Here is a 12,351-nt window from a genome sequence, read left to right as displayed (position 1 = left end):
ATTAAGTGACTTGCCCAGGGTCACACAGCTAGTAAGTGTTATGTGTCTAAGGCCAGATTTGAACTCAAGTCCTCCTGACTCCAGGGCTGGTGCTCTATCCACTGCTCCACCTACCTGCCCCATCTTGTTCTCTTCTTGATTCAGTGCTCTTGAGCTACTTCCACTGTGGCCTTTGTATTTGTTGTGGCTTTGCTGATAGCCAATTTCTTTGAGTGATCTCTTCTCCAAAAATAGTACTTCCTATACGAACATTTGTGGACCTGGCTTCAATCTCACACTGGAAATCCATGGACATGTCCATATTCAGTTCCACTTGGTCGGTGGGGATGCTGAGCTTCTCACACAGCTCCTTCCACAAGGACAATAGAACCTGGAAGTCTGGTTTGGGTCCTTTATTGAGGTTATATCCAAAACTCCCAATGCTCATCAGACCCATAAACTCCAGGTTGGGACACCTGGCATTGATGTGTTTCCCTGTGGCCACAGGTGGGAACCCCTGTCTATTTTCTTCCCCACTGGTGTTAATCTTCACCATGACTTTTAATCTCTCTGGAGAATCTTTCTCCCATGGTTTCCAGCATGTAGAGGTGGGGAACAGTGATCAATTTGCTGGCACTGTGTTTCTGCAGGTGACCAATGAAATGCCATTTTATCTCAGGACATGAAGATAGAATTTTAGCATTTGATGATTTTTCTAGCAGCTCCTGAACATAGTTCTCTCCAAAGCTGCTCTGTCCATGAGTATATGCCTCATTCACCATGTCAGCAGGCTTGGTTTTGCTCACAGCTATGAGAGGGGGGTTGAATAGCTGGGAGATCGCAGAACCAGGCCACTGCTTGCAGCACACATTCCTTCACTGCCCCCAATGCTGCTCTAACAGCAGCCAACTAAGTTGGCTAGCTAAGCCAACATGCCGGCAGCTCTCCATATATCCCAAGCAGCTCTAAACTGTACATGACAGATTGTTTCACATGCAAAACCCTTTTTATACCTTGTATGTGGAAATATTTATGTTTGTTGATGACTGTCAAATTCATAAAGAATATTTAATTTAAGGAAAAACACAAACTATGGCTTGTATATTCTGTAGTTCTTATAGCCAACTTCCCACAGGCAATGAGTACCTGGCAGAACTAGAGGCAACTCAGTGTGACCTGTAGAGTGTGTAACCTGCATGTGCCAAACCACCATACACACAAAAGACCAATAACCATTATACTCCTTGAATGAGGGAGAACCTAGGTCTGACTATCCTCCTAGAAACTGTAGGAAATGGTTCTTCTCTATTAATGAGCTGCTGAGTTCTGTGATGTTATACTGATTTTTACTAAAACATGTTCATCTTTATCCTGAACTACCAATAATTATAATATGCAGGAACAATACATTGCTTGGGACAGAACCTGGATGCTGGAATAGCAGGAAGAAGTACAGTAAGCTCAATCTCTCCCCTAAGTTTCCCAAAAGATCTAGAAAACACACCAGATGTAATCCTAATTAGGAAATCCAAGTGAAAAAAAGAATCACAATGAGTAATTTTTCTACCCCATGTTAGCATAAGGAGACAAAGACCCTCCTAGAGCTGTCACCATACCTGTCCTGAGGGACACTGGGGACAGTATCTGACCAGAATGATGCTATATGGAGCATTCCAGCATAGAGAGAAACTATGCACCACGGCAAGAGGAGGTCCCAGACCCAATAAAACTTGTGTAGGGTGCAGGAAGAGGTGCAAACTGGCAATTCTATCATACTACTCAGTTCCATAGCACAGATCCAGGGAGAACGGAGAAGAGGACCTAGACCTACAGGTGGTCATGGGCCCTAGTGTGTGCCAAGAAAAGAAGCAAGTTCAAAAGCAAATAGCAGCTGTGTGACTCAAACCCTAGGAGCCCAGAAGGGTCTCATTTTCAGCTTTTAGATCATTTTGAAACCTGCAGAGGAATAACCAAGGTAGAAATCCCAGACCAAAGGGAAGCCTGCAATTCTGTCACTCTGAACCACCAGTTTTCCAGCTAGCTAATAGTGGCTGAGCTCAGAAGTACATCAAACTCCAAAAGGAGCAAGATAATTGGCCTGTTTCTCACACCGAAACCCAAGTCAAGAACTTGCAGAGCTGAAAGTAATCAGGAACAGCAATCAGGCTTTGCCCTAGGTTACACCCCTTTGGGAGTACTTTAAGTTTAGAGGTCCCCAGACTGAGCTGTCTCTGAGATTTAGGAACAACACAACACTCAATACCCCAAGAAAGTAGTAGCAGGACAAGCCCAAACATTCCCTCCCTACTTCTCAGAAGCAGACAAAGCCTTTCCCTAAGTGTGAAGGCTGGAAGAATGAGTAAACAAACAAAAAATAATCCCACCATTAACAGCTGTTATGCTGAGTAACAATGACATTCTAGACTCAAATCCTGAAACAGAGAATGACTCCAAAACATCTACAAAGCAGTAAAGCCTCTAAGAAAAACACAGCTTGACCACAGATTCAACTAGATTCCTGGAAGAGTTGACAGAAGAGTCAAAAGCAAGAATTTAAAGTGTTTTTTTATAAATGAAATGAGAGGTCTAGAGGAAAAAATAAAAAAGAAGTGAGAATTATGGAAGAAAAGATTAGAAGGGGAAATAATGGCTTGGCACAAGAGGTACAAAATCTTGCCCAAGCAACAAACTTCTTAAAAATTAGAATGAAGAAAACCCAAAGAACGCCTGTATTTTCATTACCATGGGAGTATTCTCTTGTGATTTCCTTTACAAATGGGCTCTGTAGCCTAGCACCCCTTTCACCCAAGCCAGGTCACCCATGATTGCCCACAGCAGCCCACTGCCTGATAGGTCCTACTTGGGAGCCACCACTGAGGTTTACATCATCACAAGAACAAGCAACATGGCAGCAATCCCATCCAGTAGTTCACTTGTAGCAACCCATAGCTACTACTGAAGACATCTGGGTTCCACTTCCAGCAATAGCTTTTGTGGAAGTGCTGAGTACTCTGGGGAAGTGATCCCCCACCATCCTGGCCTTCCCAAATCAGACCCAGGTCACTGTTGGGCAAGCTTCTTCTTTGGGAAGTCGAGTCATCCATTAATGACAACTGTATTGGAATCCCCAAAGCATCAGGAACTTTCAAGGTTGCTCATGGCATGATCACCTGTGACCTGGCTCAGAAGGTTATGAGGAAGCAGCATGTCAACGAGCTCAGCAAGACCTTCTGCAGGAGCAGCAGCAGCATCCTCCTTGCTGCTCCCCACCCCCTCACCCTTCTGAAGTGTGCAGGGCATTAGAGCCCATTTTCCCCTCCCCTCTCCTTGCTTTCCCTCTCTTATCTATTCCCTTAGAATTGACAGGCTGCTTAAGTGTAGAAATATTTGTGTTGTGTTTTGTCTGTGTGTGTGTGTGTGTGTATGTTTTAAAAGAAAATAAAAGCAAAACACCAAAAAACCAGTAAAAGAAACCAGTTATTATTTGTTTTTTTACTATCTGAATCACCTATGTGCTTTCCAGCAGCCTCAGTAACTTGTTTACTTTGTATTCAACAGAAACTAATAAACTCTGAGCAGCCTCTTAATGGAAAAAAAAATTAGAATGGAACAAATAGGAACTAGCAATTTCATAAAGCAACAAGAAATATTAAAACAAAGTCAAAAGATTGAAAAAATGAAAGAAAATGGAAGGTATCCCATAACAAAAACAAATGACTTGAAAAACAGATTGAGGAGACGAAATTTAAGAATCACTGGATTGGAGCAGCTAGGTGGTACAGTGTATAGAGTCCCAGCCCTGGAGTCAGAAGGACCTGAGTTCAAATCTGACCTCAGATCAAACATTTGACACTTACTGACTGTGTGACCCTGGGCAAGTCACTTAACCCCAATTGCCTAAAATAATAATAATAATAATAAAAAAAGAATCACTGGATTACCTGAAAGCTGTAATTTAAAAAAAAAAGAACCTAGACAACATATTTCAATTTTTTTAAAGGGGGAAAATGATCCATGGTCTTTATATTTTAATATTATTTTATTTTTTCCACAGTTACACATGAAGACAATTAACATTAATTTAACAAATTTTTTGAGTTCCAAATTTTCTCTCTCCCTCCCTCAGCTGCCTCCTCCCTGACACAGTAGGCAGTTTGATTTGGATTATACATGTTCAATCAGGAAAAGCATATTACCATGTTAGTCACGTTGTGAAAGAAGACAGACCCAAAGCAAAAAATAAATAAATCAATAATGAACAACAACAACAAAATACAGAAAATGAAAAATAGATGCATTCAGACTCCATCACATCTTTTTCTGGAGGTCGCTAACATTTTTCATGAGTCCTTTAGAATTGCTAGACAACATATTTTAAGAAATTATAAAAGAAAACTACCCAGATCTCTTAGAATCAGAGGGCCAGGCTGAAATAGAATCTACTATTTACCTCCTGAGAGAGAAACAAAACTGAAAACTCTCAGGAACATTATAGCCAAAATCCTGCCTTTCCAGGTTACAGAAAAAATACTGCAAGCAGCCAAAAAGAAAGAATTCAAGAACTGAGGAGCCACAGACAGGATCACACACAATTTATCAGCCACCACTATAAAAGAGACAAGGGTATAGACTTGCAACCAAGAATAACTGAACCAGAAATAATGAGCATAATTCTACAAGAGAAGAATTCTACAAGCATTCCTTATGAAAAGACCAAAGCTGCATAAGAAACACAGGAATTAAGAGAAACGTTTATTGTTTTAAGAATGATTTTGAGTGACTAAGTTATTTTGACTATTATAAATACACAAATTAAAAATAAAGGACTTATGAGAAACATACTATCTGCATCTATGTATATCATGATATACATGTATAGAATAATGTATGTGTAGAATAATTATACGTATTTACATATATATGTGCATACACATGTATACATATACATATGTGTGTATGTGTATATATGTGTCTATATAGGTATATAGGTATGTACGTACATACATACCTATTTGTGTCTAATGGTAGCCATCTCAAGACCATGATGGTGGTAAACAAAAAAAAAAGAAATTTACATGATAGTTTTGCTACATATTTGGAAGGAATAGCAAATTGTACATGGTAGATTTGCAGTTCCATGTGCAATCATCTTTCTTATTTTACTATATTATGAAAATGCTTGTTTTGTTCCATGAATTGAAAACAAAATAATTTTTTTTAAAAAGTGCAACATAAAAAGAGAATAAACAAGGATGAACTTATATTCTACTATGGGAATGTCCCCTCTGAAACTCAGGAGTCATAGGAGTCTAATTAGACAGAAGGCTTGGAAGTGGTTCAGTTATGTCTTGATCTTAAAAGAAGAATGGGAAGAGAAAAGATTACAAATATAGTAGTGGGGAAAGGGGAGGAAAAAACCTAGATAAAATTATCTTACATAATTGAAGTGGGCAAGTAGAAGCTGATACAAAGAGGAAGGGGTAGGGGAAATGGTGGACACAAACCTCACTCTCATCTGAACTGTGTGCACAAACACACATGTATACAGTTGGGTACAAAAATACATTTCACTTAACAGGGAAACAGGAGGGAAAAGGGAGAATGGGGAATTAGAGGGGGAATGAATTAAAGGGAAGATTAGTGCCATGCAAAACAAACTAATTAAGGACATACAAAAATATATCTCTTTTGTGGTGGCAAAGAATTGAAAATTGAGGTAGTGCCCATCAATTGTGGGTTTATTAAACACTAAAAAAAACTATAGTCCTTTCCTACTGTGTATTGTGTACCTAATCTATTCCACTGATTTACCATGCTACTAGCTTGTTTTGATGATTACCACTTTGTAGTTTAGTTTGAAATCTGGTTCTGCTAGGCTACCTTTTCATTGATTCCTCTGATATTCTTGACTCCTTGTTCTTCTAGATGAATGATATTATTTTTTCTAGCTCTATAAAGTAAGTCTATGGTAATTTGATTGGCATTGCACTGAATAAATAAGTTAATTTAGGCAGAATTGTCATTTTTTAAATATTGGCTCAGCTTACCCATGAGCAATGACTATTTCTCCAGTTGTTTAGATCTATCTTTATTTGTGTGAAAATTGTTTTCTGATTATGTTCATGTAGTTCTTGGATTTGTCTTGACAAGTAGACTCCTAAGTATTTTATATTGTCTGTAGTTATTTTAAATGGAATTTCTCTAGCTCTTCCTGCTAGACTTTTTGGGCAACATATAGATATGCTGATGATTTATTTGGGTTTATTTTATATCCTGCAACTTTACTAAAGTTGTTTAATGTTTCATTGTGAATTCAACTCTGAATTCCCTAAGTAAGCCATCATATCATCCACAGCGATACTTTTATTTCCTCATTGTCTATATTTATTCTCTGGATCTCTTTTTCTTATCTAATTGTTACAGCTAGCATTTCTAGTACATTACTGAATAATAATGGTGATAATGGACATCCTTGCTTCACCTCTGATCTTATTGGAAAGGCTTCTAGTTTATCCCTATTACAGATAACTTGCTCCTGCTTTTAGATACTATTTATCATTTTATCAGTTTAAGAAAAACTATTTATTCCTGTGCTTTCTAGTGTTTTTTAATAAGAATGGGTGTCGCATTTTGTCAAAAGTTTTTCTTCATCTTATGAAATAATCATATAATTTTTGTACATTTTGTTGTTGATATGATCAATTATGCTTACAATTTTTCTGATATCAAACTGGCCCTGTATTCCTGGTATAAAATCAGTCTGGTCATAATGTATAATCTTTGTGATATATTGTTTTAATCTCCTTGCTAGTATTTTATTTAAAACATGTGCATCAATATTCATTAGGGAAATTGGTCTATCATTCTCTGTTTCACGTATCAAGATCATAGTTGCGTCATGGGGGACTCCAGTAGGACTCTTACCTGTTTTTTCAAATAGGTTATGTAGTATTAGAATTAATTGTTATTTTAATGTTTGAAAGAATTTGCTTATAAATTCATTTGGTCCTGGGTTTTTTTTTTCTTAAGGAACTCATTTATGATATGTTTAATTTATTTTTCTAAGACAGAATTCTTAAATATTCTATTTACTTTTATGTTAATATAGATAATTTCTCTTTTTGTAAATATTTATCCATTTCATTTAGATTGTCAGTTATAGGCAAAATAACTCCTATTAATTGCTTTTACTTCATCTTCATTGGTTGTGAATCCAACCTTTTCATTTTTGATACTAGTAACTTGGCTTTCTTTCTATTTTTTTAAAAATGAAATTGGACAGTGGTTTATCTATTTTATTGGTTTTTTAAGCAGCTCCCACTTTTATTTATTATTTCAATGTTTGTTTTTATAATCTTCAATTTTATTAATCTCTCCTTTGGTTTCAAGATTTCTATATTGATGTTTAATTGGGGACTTTAAATTTGTTTTTCTGGGGGTTTCATTTCATTGATCTGCTTTCTCTTTTATTGTTGTGAAGATTTAGAGATATGAATTTTCCCCTGAGTACTGCTTTGACTGCATCCTACAAATTTTAATATGTTGTCTCATTGTTGTCATTATCTTTAATAGAGTTATTGTTTCTTTCATTCATTTATTCTTGGATCCATTCATTTTTTAGGATTGGTTTATTTAGTTTCTAACGAATTTTTAGTTTATGCTTCAAAAGGCCCTTTATTGAATGTAATTTTTATTGCACTATGGTCAAAAAGATGTATTTAATATTTCTGCCTTTCAGCATTTTTGGTGAGGTTTTTATGTCCTAATACATGGTTACTTTTGTGAAGATGTTATGCACAGTTCAGAAATAGATTTACTCTTTTCTATTTCCATTCAATATTTTCCAAAGGTCTATTATCTAACTTTTTAAAAACTCTATTCATTTCCTTAACTTATTTTTTATTTATTTTATGGTTAAATTTATCTAAGTGTGAGAGTGTAAATTGAGGTCCCCTACTATTAAAATTTTACTGTCTATTTCCTCTTGTAATTCATTTAACTTTTCTTCAAGAATTTAGATGCTATACTATTTGGTGTGTATATGTGTAGCATCATTATTAATTCATTGTTTATGATGCCTTTTAACAAAATATAGTTTCCCTGCTTATCTCTTTTAATCAGGTCTATTTTTTCCTTTTGCTTTTTCTGAGATCATTCCTACCCTTGCCTTTTTAACTCACTTGAAGCATAATATATTCTGCTCCAGCCCCTTGTTTAAATTCTGTATGTGTCTTTCTATTTCAAGTGTGTTTCTCATAAACAACATATTGTTGGATTCTGGTTATAATCCATTCTGTTATCTGCTTGTGTTTTGTGGGCGAATTTGTCCCTTTCACTTTGGCAGTTATGATTGTCTAATGTATATTTCCCTCCAACCTATTCTTTAATAGCTATCCTTTTCTTTTTATTCTTTTCCCTCCTCAAGAGTCTATTTGGCTTCTAACCACTGCTTCCTCCACCCTTCCTCTTATCCCCACCCCCTTTCTCTTAACCCTTTTCCCTGCTATTTCCTTGCTGGATAACATTAATCTCTGTACCACACCATGTATACATATAGTTTACCCTCTTTAAACCAGTTCAGATGAGACTGAGGCTCAAGTGTTGCCTCCTCCCCATCCCCATCCTCCATTCCAATGTATAAATTCCTCTTCTTGCATCTCATTTATGTGCGATAAGTTTCCCCACTTTCTCTTCCTCCCCATCCCGTTCCCAGTGCATCCCTTTCTTATCCCAAAATAATAGAATCACATCTATGCCCTTTGTCTAAGTAGACTCCCTCCAACAGTCTTAGTGACGATAAAATTCTGAAAGGTTACACGTATCATCTTCCCATATAGGGATGTAAACAGTTTGACCTTGTTTAGTGTCTTATGATTTTTCACTCATATTTATCTTTTTATGTTTCTCTTGTGTTTGAATGTCAAATTTTCTATTTAGCTCTGATCTTTTTTTTTTCAATTAGAAATGCTTCAGAGTCATCTATTTCATTAAATATCCATTGTTTCCTCTGTAGGCTTATACTCAGTTTTCTGAGTAGGCTATTCTTTGCTGTAATCCTAGCTCCTTTGCCTTCTAGGATATCATATTCCAAGCCATCTGCTCTTTTAGAATGGTAGCTGCCAAATCTTGTGTGATCCAGACTATGGCTCCATGGTATTTGAATTCTTTCTGGATGCTCACAGTATTTTTTCATTGACCTAGGTGTTCTGGATTTTAGCTATAATATTCCTTGATGTTTTCATCTTAGGATTTTTGTGGGGTTTTTTTGTTTTTTTTTTTCAGGAAGTAACCTGTGAATTCTTTCAATTTCTACTTTGTCCTCAGGTTCTAAGATATCTGGGCAGTTTTCCTTTATAATTCCTTGAAATATGATGGATTTCAGGTCATCCAGTCATTCTTAATTTATCTCTCTTCAATCTATTTCCCAGGTCAGTTCTTATGACATATTTCATATTTTCTTCTATTTTTTCAATTTTTTGACTGTTTTATTGTTTCTTGATATCTCCTAGAGTCATTAGCTTCCACATGGCCAATTATAATTTTTAAGGAGTTATTTTCTTCAGTGAGGTTTTGTACCTCATTTACCATTTGCCCAATTCTGCTTTTTAAGGAGGTTTTTTCCAATTTTTTGTACCTCTTTTACTAAGCTGTTAATTCTCTTTCCATAATTTTATTTTATAGCTCTCACTTTTTTCCAATTTATCCTCTACCACTCTTACTTGATATTTGAATAATTTTTTGCTCTTTTTTTTTTAATCTCTTTTTCCTCTTTTAGGAATTCTTTTTGGCCTTGTTTCCAATCTGTATTTATTTAAGGCTTTGCTCATACATAATGTAATTATCTTCTTCTGTGTTTGTGTCTTCAGTTCCCCTGTTAGCACAGTAGCCTTTTACAATCAGGTTCTTTTACTGTTTGTTCATGTTTCCAGACTACTTCTTGACTTTGGACTTTGTTAGTGTTAGACTTTTCTCACTTCTAGGGGGTATGCCTGGCTTGAACTTCTGACTTTTATATCTTGCTGCATTCATGGATCAATCTGGGCTTTGGTGTTTTTTTTAGTTTTTAGTGCTTCCAAAGTGTTGTGCTCTGGGGAGAGGTCTGTTTATTGCCTTCCTAGCCTGCAAATTCCTGACACAGTTTGGATCTGTTGGTTTGTATGTGGTTGAGTTTCCACAGATTGCTGCTGGACTCAGTCACATTTCGTGTTCTAGGAGGTTCTATAGTTTTAGAGTGACTGAATCACTACTTCCCCTGATTTATTCTACTTCAGGCTTAGGTGCAGGGCTAAAGGTTCGAATTGAATCCTCGCTCTGTTCTTAGACTCAGAGACATACGGCTATGGTTCTATAACTTGCTTCTTGCTTCTTGTGTAGGTAGGATCCTTGGGATCCTTGCCCTCCTGACAGTGACCGTTCCTCTCTGGAAAAGTCCTCTCCCTGTAACTGCGATTCAAAACTGAATAATAGGCAACAGACTCACTTCCTGAAAGAAATCCTAAGATGAAAACACCAAGGAATAGTATAGCTAATATCCAGAACTCCTAGATCAAGATAAAAATACTGTGAGCAGCCAGAAAGAAAGAATTCAAAAACCATGGTGCCACAGTCAGGATCACACAAGTGTTAGCACAAGGTCCCCTATCATCTCCTTTGGCTCAGGTTTTTAGTTCCCTTGCCAACTCTGGGTTCTGGGTTACTCCCCACCGCTGCTGCCATTACCCCACAGCTCTGCTGTTTCAGCCTGTTGCTTCAATGTTGCTGCACTTCCCTCCTATCTAGCCCACACCCCAGTGTCCTCAGTCCATTTTTTTCCTTTCTAAGCTGCCCTGACCAATAAAATGACTCACTATGACCTTTTCTTGGCTTTTCCAATGAGAATTCAGTCTGGTGGTCTTTACCAGCCTTGTAGGCAAAGGATGTAAAGGAACTAAGTTAAAACTGTTAGCTCTCACTCCACCATCTTGACTCTGTCTCCCTGGAAGGACTGGCATGAACTGCTGCAGAGAGAATGAAGTGAGCAGAACCAGGAGAACAATGTATACACTGACAACAATATTATAAAGAAAACAGCTTTAAAAGACTTAGAACTCTGACTAGTATAATAACTAACCATGATTTCAGAGTACTAATTATGAAACATGCAGCCACTACTGATAAAGAGGTATGGACTCAAAGTATAGACTGAGACATATCTTTTTTGGACATGGCCAATGCAGAAATTTGTTTTGCTTTCTCTACATATCTGTAGCATGGGTTTTGTTTTTCTTTCTTTCTCATTTGAGACAGGGATGGGATGAGGGAAAGAAGGTGAATTTTTGCTGACTGCAAAAAATAAAAATACATTGCTTGGGAGATTCTTGACTTTGAGGTAATAGAAACCTAATATCTAGTAGACTAGAAGGAATATAAGGACTTGGGAACCAGTGTACAATTCCAAATTGATAGTGTTTTTCTACCATTCTATTAAGTCACAACCTCAATATTTAGAAATCCATTCTGGAAAAATAGATGAAAGCTGAGGTCAAGGTATGACTGACACAATTGACGCAGGAGTGAGCACGGTAAATCCAGTCCTGAGTCATGCTAAGTAGAGTTGGGGATATAAGCAACTTCTACAAAACACACACACACACACACACACACACACACACACACACACAGCTTTGAGGAGTTGAGTGAGACAAACGGTCAGTTCCTCCAGTGTGTCCCGTATGTCATATCTCGAATCAGTACCCATCTCCAATCCTCAATTTCCTCTCATCTCAGTCCCTTTGATTATAGAGACCTGGATAACAAGTCCAACTTCATTTTTTTTTTTTGTGGTTTCCATTTTGGCCCTTTCACTTCTTCCAAAGATGAGATTTCCCATTACTTGCCCTAGGGTTTGCCTGTTCTCTGGCACCTTGACAACCCTTCTCCAGGAAGGATGATAATGGTGTTAAGGAGACAGCTGTTGTTGACCTTTTGACAGAGCCATTATCACCCAAGCCTTCAGGTGTGCCTCAAACCTCAGGCAGGTTTGTAGCATGGCCCAATGCACAAAACTTCCTCAGAACACACATGACACAGGAAACACTTAAACACACAAGGAAAGAACCAAACTCCCCAGAGTCATCCTGCTCTGCTACAAAGAAGTCTCACCTGCCTTTCTTGTTTCAGCCTTAACACTAGCCCAGTGGTCTAACTTTTCATGCCTTTAATCAACTGGCTACAGAAAGCCTTAGAACAGAAGAAAGGTTAGTGCTTCCCTTACAGCTCATAAGCTGCTGGCAACAGCTGCTACTAATGGCTGCTAATTTGATCCACTGCCCTGCCTTGCTGTAGTAGCATAACCACCCTGCAAGATCTCATCAGCCTGGATACTACACCTCA

At 37.4% G+C, this 12,351-nt stretch overlaps 1 long non-coding RNA gene and 1 pseudogene across 3 annotated transcripts in view; both read right to left on the bottom strand.

Moving 5' to 3' along the window:
- Positions 1 to 12,351, bottom strand: part of LOC144454518 (uncharacterized) — a 33,403-nt gene that overhangs the window by 16,120 nt on the left and 4,932 nt on the right. The gene's annotated exons all lie outside the window — the stretch shown is intronic.
- LOC110208107 (pyridoxal phosphate homeostasis protein pseudogene) lies at positions 141 to 776 on the bottom strand (annotated as a pseudogene).

This window comes from Phascolarctos cinereus, unplaced genomic scaffold (genome assembly GCF_003287225.1).
Source record: "Phascolarctos cinereus isolate Bilbo 61053 unplaced genomic scaffold, phaCin_HiC Scaffold_726;HRSCAF=1367, whole genome shotgun sequence".
In the NCBI taxonomy this organism is placed as follows: domain Eukaryota; kingdom Metazoa; phylum Chordata; class Mammalia; order Diprotodontia; family Phascolarctidae; genus Phascolarctos; species Phascolarctos cinereus.
The sequence above is the reverse complement of the archived record's forward strand: the minus strand, read 5'-3'. Positions and strand labels throughout refer to the sequence as shown.